This window comes from Camelina sativa, chromosome 2 (genome assembly GCF_030686135.1).
Source record: "Camelina sativa cultivar CO46 ecotype springtype chromosome 2, ASM3068613v1".
NCBI lineage: Eukaryota > Viridiplantae > Streptophyta > Magnoliopsida > Brassicales > Brassicaceae > Camelina > Camelina sativa.
In genome coordinates, this window is record NC_141881.1 from 14,180,540 (window position 1) to 14,188,937 (window position 8,398).

The window sequence follows — 8,398 nt, forward strand, 5'->3', positions numbered from 1 at the left end:
ATAGTTTGCGTTTTTATTCACTTTCGCTTCTTGTCATGCATTCTTGTTTCTAGTTCTGTGACTCACTTCCGTTTCGCATTTTGATCATTCTAGGACTGTTAGATAAAAACACTCTTTGAATTGGCTTAACTTGTGACATCTTGATTGCATTTTGAGTGATAGTAAACTTTCCCAACTGGATTGACACCTTAAGTATTACAACGCATAAGGTTAATTGAACCTACTAGGAGACACAAAAGTCCCAGTATCACCCACGCAGCATCAGACCTTTTCCTCGTCGACCTCTGTCACTCGGAGCCAGCTTAAGTGTTTCCTCGAGTCTTCTTCCCTCCCCAAGATCACCATCATCGCAGTCCATATCCTCCTCCGAGACGTCACCATCCACCTGATCCCCATCTAAGTCCCCACCAACACCTTCCTTGCTTACATCCTGCTCAGCCGCCTCCTCTATCCCCATCGTATCCATAACCCCACCCAAAACCTCTCCGACCCGCAAAGTCGTAGCCGAACCTTCAGAGACAACCAAAGAGGTACCGCCCTGAAGAGACTGCGTATGCTCCTGCTCAATACCCGACCCCTGCAGCTCAACTTGTTGCTTCTCCGGAACGGAACCTTGGTCCACATTGTGCATTATCACCTCCGTACCCTGAAGCCCAGTAATCACCACAGGGGCAACACCAACCGCGTCTATAACCAAGGACATGGACTCCTCTACTACTCTCGTTGGAGGACTGACCACAATTTGACCCTCTTTTACACAATTACAATATGTTAAATTAGCATTTAGAATTTTTTTTTTGATTTGGGTTCTCCATTTTACATTTAAGGTATAGTTTTAACGGGACTGAGTTTAGTATTTGGAGTTTAGGGTTTAGAATTTAGTCATTTTGTATATAGAAAAGGAATATTTTTGAAAAAGGATAACATGAAAGGATATTTTTGAATAGTAACATAGAAAAAAGTATTTTTGTAAATGCCCCTTAAAGAGAATTTTGTAACAAGATATATATTTGTATTTGACATCATAACTTTATAAATGACACATTTTTGAAGTAAAAAAAAACGTATATCATTTGTGGAGGTTGAAACAAAATACATGTAGTATAATAAAATCATACATTGTTAGTTTATTTTTCTGTTTTTTTCTATCCTACATTACTCTATCCATTTTAACAAAGAATACATTAAAAAACTTATAGAAACAAAACATATATGATGGAAAATCAGTTACTATTTTGCAAAATCTTTGAAAATAAATTTGCCAAACAAATTATAGAAAATCAAAATTGAAGAAGGTAACATATTTTAGTTTCTTTTTTCATTAAAAAATTTAAAACTTGTAATTAAAAAAGAAAATAGAAATTTATTTTGTTCATATATTTTAGGAAAACATGTATTTCCACCCAATTTTTGCTAATTTTGATTTTTTATATTTTTTAAACGTCTTAATTATAATAGCATATGATATAAATATTTTCCAACTTCAAGCTTTCTTTGCCAAAACTGTTGTAAAAATGTTAAGATTAATTAAAGTTTATTTTCTTTTCAAAATATTTTATTATCCTGATACATTCATCTTTTTTTTATTAATGTCACTTCAAAAATCAAAATATTTTATTAGTTGATAAAACTACTTGTTTTATTACAATGTCACTATATTAGGACTCGCGGTACACCGCGGGGCAAAATTATTTATAACTAAAATACTTAAACTATAAGTTGTATTTTTTAGTTAAATATGTTGTAATTATATAATAATTGTTAAATAAACCATATAATACCGCAATATAATTTTTTTTACATAATATTTATTTAATTAATTTAATTAGATATGTCTATTCTCTGATACCGACAATGTTAACTAAATAATGAAATAATGTTTTACCCATGTAACACAGAATTGATTATATTTTTTAATTTATATAAATATCGATAAAACCCGTCCTACTATATAACCCCGTCCCGAGATATTTTAACTCACACTATATCATCTTAATTTTTAATATTTTTCACTCACATTATATTTTAACTCACAGTATATCATCAATAAAACCCATCCCGCTATATTATTCCGTCACGGTATAATATTTATCATATTTAACTTTTTAAAAGTTTTAAATATTTTTCATATTTAACCTTTTAAAAATCTTTAAAATGAACCGGAATAAACCAAATAAAAGTTTTTAAAGTTTGAATGCCTGATAAATCAAGTTTTCTACTCATTTGTATTTGAAATCATTTTGGTATCTTTTATAATATGACTTTGAACCATTGCCCAATTTTTTAGACGATGTGGATATTGTACCCGTATTTTTTTTATTCATCTATTGAGTAATATACGTCCATTTTAAATTTTTTGTATTACTTCATATATAGGAAAAAATCACAATTTTTATTAACTAAATGTATTATAGAATAATTCAAGATAATTTAAATATAAATTCAAAAAAAAAACGAAAGGGAATCATATATTTATGTTTGAATGTGGTAGAAAGAATTCCTTATTTTTTTAAATCTTATCTATAATTAATTTTGAAGTTTTAGTAACTAATATTAAAGTAAATACATTAAATATAAAAACTTTCCAAAAGGTATTTTTGAGCAAAAACTGCTGCAAAAATACTAGTATAGATTAATACATTTTTTATATTTTTTTTAATAAAACAATGACAGTTAAGAGCATATCTTTGATTACACCGGAAGAAGTAGCGGATATTGTAACGTAACGGAGAAGATTTTAAAATATTTAAAAAGTAGCGGATATTGTGTGATTTTGAGAACTGAGAGTCTGAGACTGAAGGAGACGATTTGTGTTTAAACCAAACCGGTTGGTTACTAAACTAGTTTTATTTAAAATCATAAACCCCCTTCTCTTTTTTCTTATGTTTCAGCCTCTCTTCTTCTTCTCAACTTGCTTATTTTCAAAATTTGGCAATTTAGGGTTTCGCGATTCGATCTTTGTTACGCTTGAGGATCGAAGAAACCTTTTTATCGACACTGTAGAGCTTGCTCCGTTCCAATCAATTATCTCGTAGAAGCTTCCGATTTCACGTGTTTTTTTTTTTAAGGCTTCTTCAATGCTTCGAGTGGTTAAGATGTCCACCCGACCACCCGTATCGAGTGGAGGTGCGTGTGCTTAGATTTTGTCAAGGAAAACGTCTGATGGAGTTTTGCCTAACTCATATAACCAGACGTAAGCGATGGGAATTGTAATGCTGTCCCACATTGTCCAAAATTGGTCTTGACTCTTGACGCTTCGACTGGCCTGTAATTTTCTTGCCGCGGGGTTCGAAACTTTGAGTCAGTCAGGTCAATCCTTTGATCCTTTACTCAATTTTCTTTACACATTTTTTGGGTGTGCCCAGATAATTTTGGTGTCGTTAGGATTCAAATTTTATGACCATTTTACTGTTTGTTTGTTTATAGGTTTGTTTCTAATTCTATACTCAAGTTGAATGATTTGTCAACAATGGTGATAATGTTTTTGTATTACTGATTGTGATGATGAAAGTAATAAGATATTGAAACTTGAAAGTGTCAATTGATTAATAATTTTGGTTCTTTCGATTGCTCAATTTGCTGGTTAAATAAATTAATAAGAATGCTATTTGAAGGTATCAAAGATTCAAAGTATTGTTATTATATAAAGCTATTGGCGTTGTCAAAAAAAAAAAAAAAAAAAAAAAGCTATTGGCTTTCCTTATTAACGCAACCAATGGTATGACTCATATGTCGCACTCTCTCTCTATTACTCTGCTTTGTTGTGTTAAATTTAGGAGATTCATTCAACAAGCATAGTGGGCGTGTAGTCTGTGGGTGCATCTCACATCATGTACATAGTTGAAACTTCAACATTATTGTTATAAACATAAAACACATTAGCTCTTTGCTATGATTGGCTCTCTGATTTTGTCTATGCTCTGACTTAGCTTTTTATAATGCCATGGATATTTTAAGTTTTGCAACTTGTAAAGAGAACTCGATTAGTATTAAACTGATACCAAAGTGTAGAGATATGCATATACTAAGCTCAAAGCATTGTTATAAACATGGCCAAGAAGATTTCCTTATTGTTCTTCTTGTTTGTTCTCATAAGCATAATTTCTGTTGTCTCTTCACAACAATGTATTGACACTGGGTTTTTTCAACGCAGTAGTAAGTATGCTGATAACCGCCGAATCATCCTTTCATCTCTGGCTTCTAATGTGAAGGCTGAAAATGGTTTCTATAATGATTCATCAATAGGCCAAGGTATTGACCAAGTTTTCGCAGTGGGGATGTGCATCGAAGGGACCGAACCAACAGTTTGCTCGGATTGTCTCGAGGTTGCGGCTGACCAATTGATAGAGAATTGTCCTAACCAAACTGAAGCGTATACATGGACACCTCATAAGACGCTCTGTTTTGCTCGTTACTCTAGCAGCTCATTTTTAGAAAGGCTTGATATGCACCCACTTTACATGGAGCTCAGCGATGTGGATATCAAAGCAAATCCAACGCATTTAAATGAAATATGGGGGATGCTAACGAATCGTATGATAACTGAAGCATCCTTGGATAAGAATGCATCGTTATCTAGTCGTAAATATTATGCAACTGATGTAACAAATCTGACAGCTTTCCAGACTGTACATGCATTAATGCTATGCACTCCTAATCTAAAAGAAGGGAAGTGTCACCAGTGTCTGGGAGAAGCTGTTTCTGAATATGGCAACCGTAGGAGACAAAGAGGAATTGTTGCATGGCCAAGCTGCTGTTTCATGTGGGATCTGTATCCCTTCATCGGAGCTTTTAATTTGGCACCTCCACCCCCGTCAGGTAATTCCTCCAACTGAAATGCTATGTATCATTCTGCTAAGTTCTGACCAAAGATTTGAAACACATTCTATTACTGTTGATGTATTTTTCTTATCGTAAAACTATCCTCTGTGATTTTTCTTGTATGCCCAGATAGCAAAAATAATATCTCAGTGGGAATCATTGTGGTCATTGTTGTTGCTACCGGAGTTATATCCTCTGTGTTATCAGCTGTAGTAGTAGCACTTGTTTGCAGAAGGAAGAAAACTGCTCCTTCAGGTGAGTTGATTCGCGATTTATGCACTGTTTTTGTCTTTAACCAGAAAACATTCTTAATAAGAAAAACACCATAATTCCGGGTCATGGGACTTTTAAGTAGGAATACTTTACTCAGTTCCATTGTCAACTGTTTGCAGTTTCTTATTAGCTAACCAATGTTTATTTGGTAAATAACTGCAAATTTTTTAGTGATTATACAAGAAATATTATTATGGTTTCGATTTATGTTGCAAGGAATAATTAGACATTTTCGCGTTGCAGAGGAAATTTCAACCACAAATTCACTGCAATATGATCTTAAGACAATTGAAGCTGCAACATGTACTTTTTCGAAGAGAAACATGCTCGGTCAAGGTGGATTTGGAGAAGTTTTCAAGGTAAAAATTTTCCCTACTCTTATATTTTTTATTACTCTTGAAATTAAGTGTATGCATTAAGCCAATAACAAATATATACTCTAGATGGTCAGATCTAAAGTGTTCTCTATATTATTTGTAGGGCGTGCTTCATGAAGGGTCAGAAATTGCGGTGAAGAGGCTATCAAAAGAATCAGCTCAAGGTGTACAAGAGTTTAAGAATGAGACTAGTCTCGTGGCAAAACTCCAGCACAGAAATTTGGTTGGAGTTCTCGGGTTTTGTATGGAAGGAGAAGAAAAGATACTCGTTTACGAGTTTGTTCCTAATAAAAGTCTCGACCAGTTCTTGTTTGGTATCTTGCATATAACACTCAGCTCACATTTTTGAAGTTCTAATGATTTCTTGAAACATTGGTTTTTAATCTCATAGTGAACTACTTCTACAGAACCTACCAAGCAAGGTCAGCTGGATTGGCCTAAACGGTACAAGATTATTGTCGGGACTGCTAGAGGAATACTATATCTTCATCATGACTCGCCTCTTAAAATCATACACCGTGACCTCAAAGCTAGTAACATCCTCTTAGATGCTGAAATGGAACCCAAAGTCGCAGATTTTGGAATGGCAAGGATTTTGAGGGTGGATCAATCTCGAGCCGATACAAGGAGGGTAGTTGGAACCCAGTAAATACTCTTTTCCCCTTTATTATTTATCAATCTCTGAAAGTTTTTTTCTGACTCTTTTGTATCACTGGTAAACTCAAGACTTTTTTTTGTTTCTTTCTAGTGGCTATATTTCTCCAGAGTATTTGATGCATGGCCAATTCTCAGTGAAGTCTGATGTATATAGTTTTGGGGTCTTGATTCTTGAGATTATAAGCGGAAAAAGAAACAGCAACTTCCATGAAACTGATGAATCCGGGAAGAATTTGATAACACATGTGAGCATAAAAGGACCTAAACTTTCAGAAGATTTTACTTCTATAACCTTGTTAAGGTTTTGATATTCATTTGATTGATCATTGTGGTAGGCTTGGAGGCATTGGAGAAACGGATCACCACTAGAGCTCCTGGATTCAGAACTTGAAAAGAACTATCAGATGCATCCATATTGCACTATTATGTGTCCAAAACGATCCAGAAGAGCGTCCAAATTTATCGACTATCATCATGATGCTCACAAGTAACTCCATCACTTTACCAGTGCCTCAGTCACCAGTATACGAGGGAATGGAGATGTTTCTACCTCCAATCAGATCTGTTCCTGGTTCTATCAATGATTCATTGATTAATGACTTAGTTCCTCGTTGAAGATGACAGTTCCTTCATACCCGAGGTGTTTCTATAATTTCTCATATCTCTTCTTATACATTTGTTGTGTTTAGTTTTGAAGTGACTCTAATTAAATGCATTGAAACTCTCTTTTACAGGGTTTGGTCTCTTCAAGCTGAGTTCGGAGATGAAAAAAAGTAAAGCAAATAAGCTGACTCATTCAGGTTTTGTCTAATTGAAGATTTGTGTTTTTGAAGGTTCTAACTCAAGCATGTTTTGTATGTACTGAAAAGTGAAAACTAATGTTCATGTAAATACTAGTTTTCTTTAGTCTGTTTGTTGACTCCATTGCAACTATTGTCTCCAAAATTGGTCTGTTCACTCGGATTTCTAAATCAATGTTTCCGGCACGTGTTCCTTTGTTTTTGTTTGGTTTTCTCTCCAAATCTAATATAGAATAGAGAAACATAACATAGGAATCTACCAATTCACATTTGCTTGCTTTTTTTTTGTTTGTTTGGCAGCACCCTCTACTTGCTTATTATTATATGTTTATTATGAATCCATATTATTGGTGGAGAAGTGAGATTGCATTTTTTTTATCATTTGACCAGCTTTTTAACATTTGCACAAAAAAAAAAAAAAAAGACCAGCTTTTAACATTTTTTATTTGTCAAAGTCAACAATCTTTTCTTTCATCAAAGGATATACACAAGTATTTGAAGTAAGTTACCTTCCTACTTCTATCATCTAACACAAGTCTTTGGTCCTGGTCTTGTCAGCATGAAGCTCAAGGCTGTTTTTTTACTAATCTTTTGGTTTTCCTCATGACCTTAGATTCTGTTTCTCCACACGAATTCTGTTTCAATAGATTCTTTAAACCCAATTGTACATACGACTTCAACAGCCGTTAAATCCTCTCCTCTTGCTGCTAATGTCATAAGTCATAACTCACGACGGGTCTTATAACTCCTCGATCGGCCAAAATCCCAACAGGATCTTCATCAACATCATGTGTATCCCTGGAACTAAACCTGAGACTTGCTCAGATTGCATCATAGGCGCATCAGAGGGCTTGTTAAGGAGTTGTCCTAACCAAACCGAATGTTATACATGGCCAGATTGTTGTATGGTACGTTATTCCAACATTTCTTTCTATGGTTATGGATCATACGGTTTAGAACCAACTCAAGTGCTGTCCAGTACCGGAGATATTAACACTAACGTTACGGTATTTAATAGAATCGGTCAAGATTTAATGTCCCGTACCTTAACTCCACCTCCACTGAGGACTCTTGGACATAAGTATTATGCAGCTGGTGTTGGTTCAATGACAACTAGCCAAATTCTATACGCGATGATGCAATGTACACGGGATGTTTCTCCGGGGATTATATTGCCAATCTTCATGATTATGAGTCATGTTGTCGCCATAAACAAGGTGGTGCTGTTATGAGATCAAGTTGCTTTGTCCGGTGGGATTTGCATCCTTTCCCAGGAGCTTTCGAGAATATTATATTGCCATGGCCTCAACCGCAGTCTCAGCCACCGCTTTCTTTGAATCCTCAAGTACACGATCATGAAAATACAATCGCCAAAGGTGATTTTTCCATATGATTTTGACTAGAATTTGTTGTTAACTGAAACTTATATTACTCATATGCAATGATCGTTCGTTATGCAGATGGAAAAAC

General features: G+C 34.5%; 1 pseudogene across 1 annotated transcript; it reads left to right on the plus strand.

The window, feature by feature from the left end:
- The first annotated feature begins 3,178 nt into the window (after nucleotides 1-3,178).
- Nucleotides 3,179-7,037, plus strand: LOC104718764 (putative cysteine-rich receptor-like protein kinase 33; annotated as a pseudogene). Its single transcript, XR_015573691.1, has 9 exons — nucleotides 3,179-3,309; nucleotides 4,154-4,818; nucleotides 4,951-5,076; nucleotides 5,338-5,453; nucleotides 5,575-5,785; nucleotides 5,879-6,116; nucleotides 6,220-6,373; nucleotides 6,464-6,768; nucleotides 6,863-7,037. The product of XR_015573691.1 is annotated as a putative cysteine-rich receptor-like protein kinase 33 (transcript).
- Nucleotides 7,038-8,398: the final 1,361 nt, after the last annotated feature.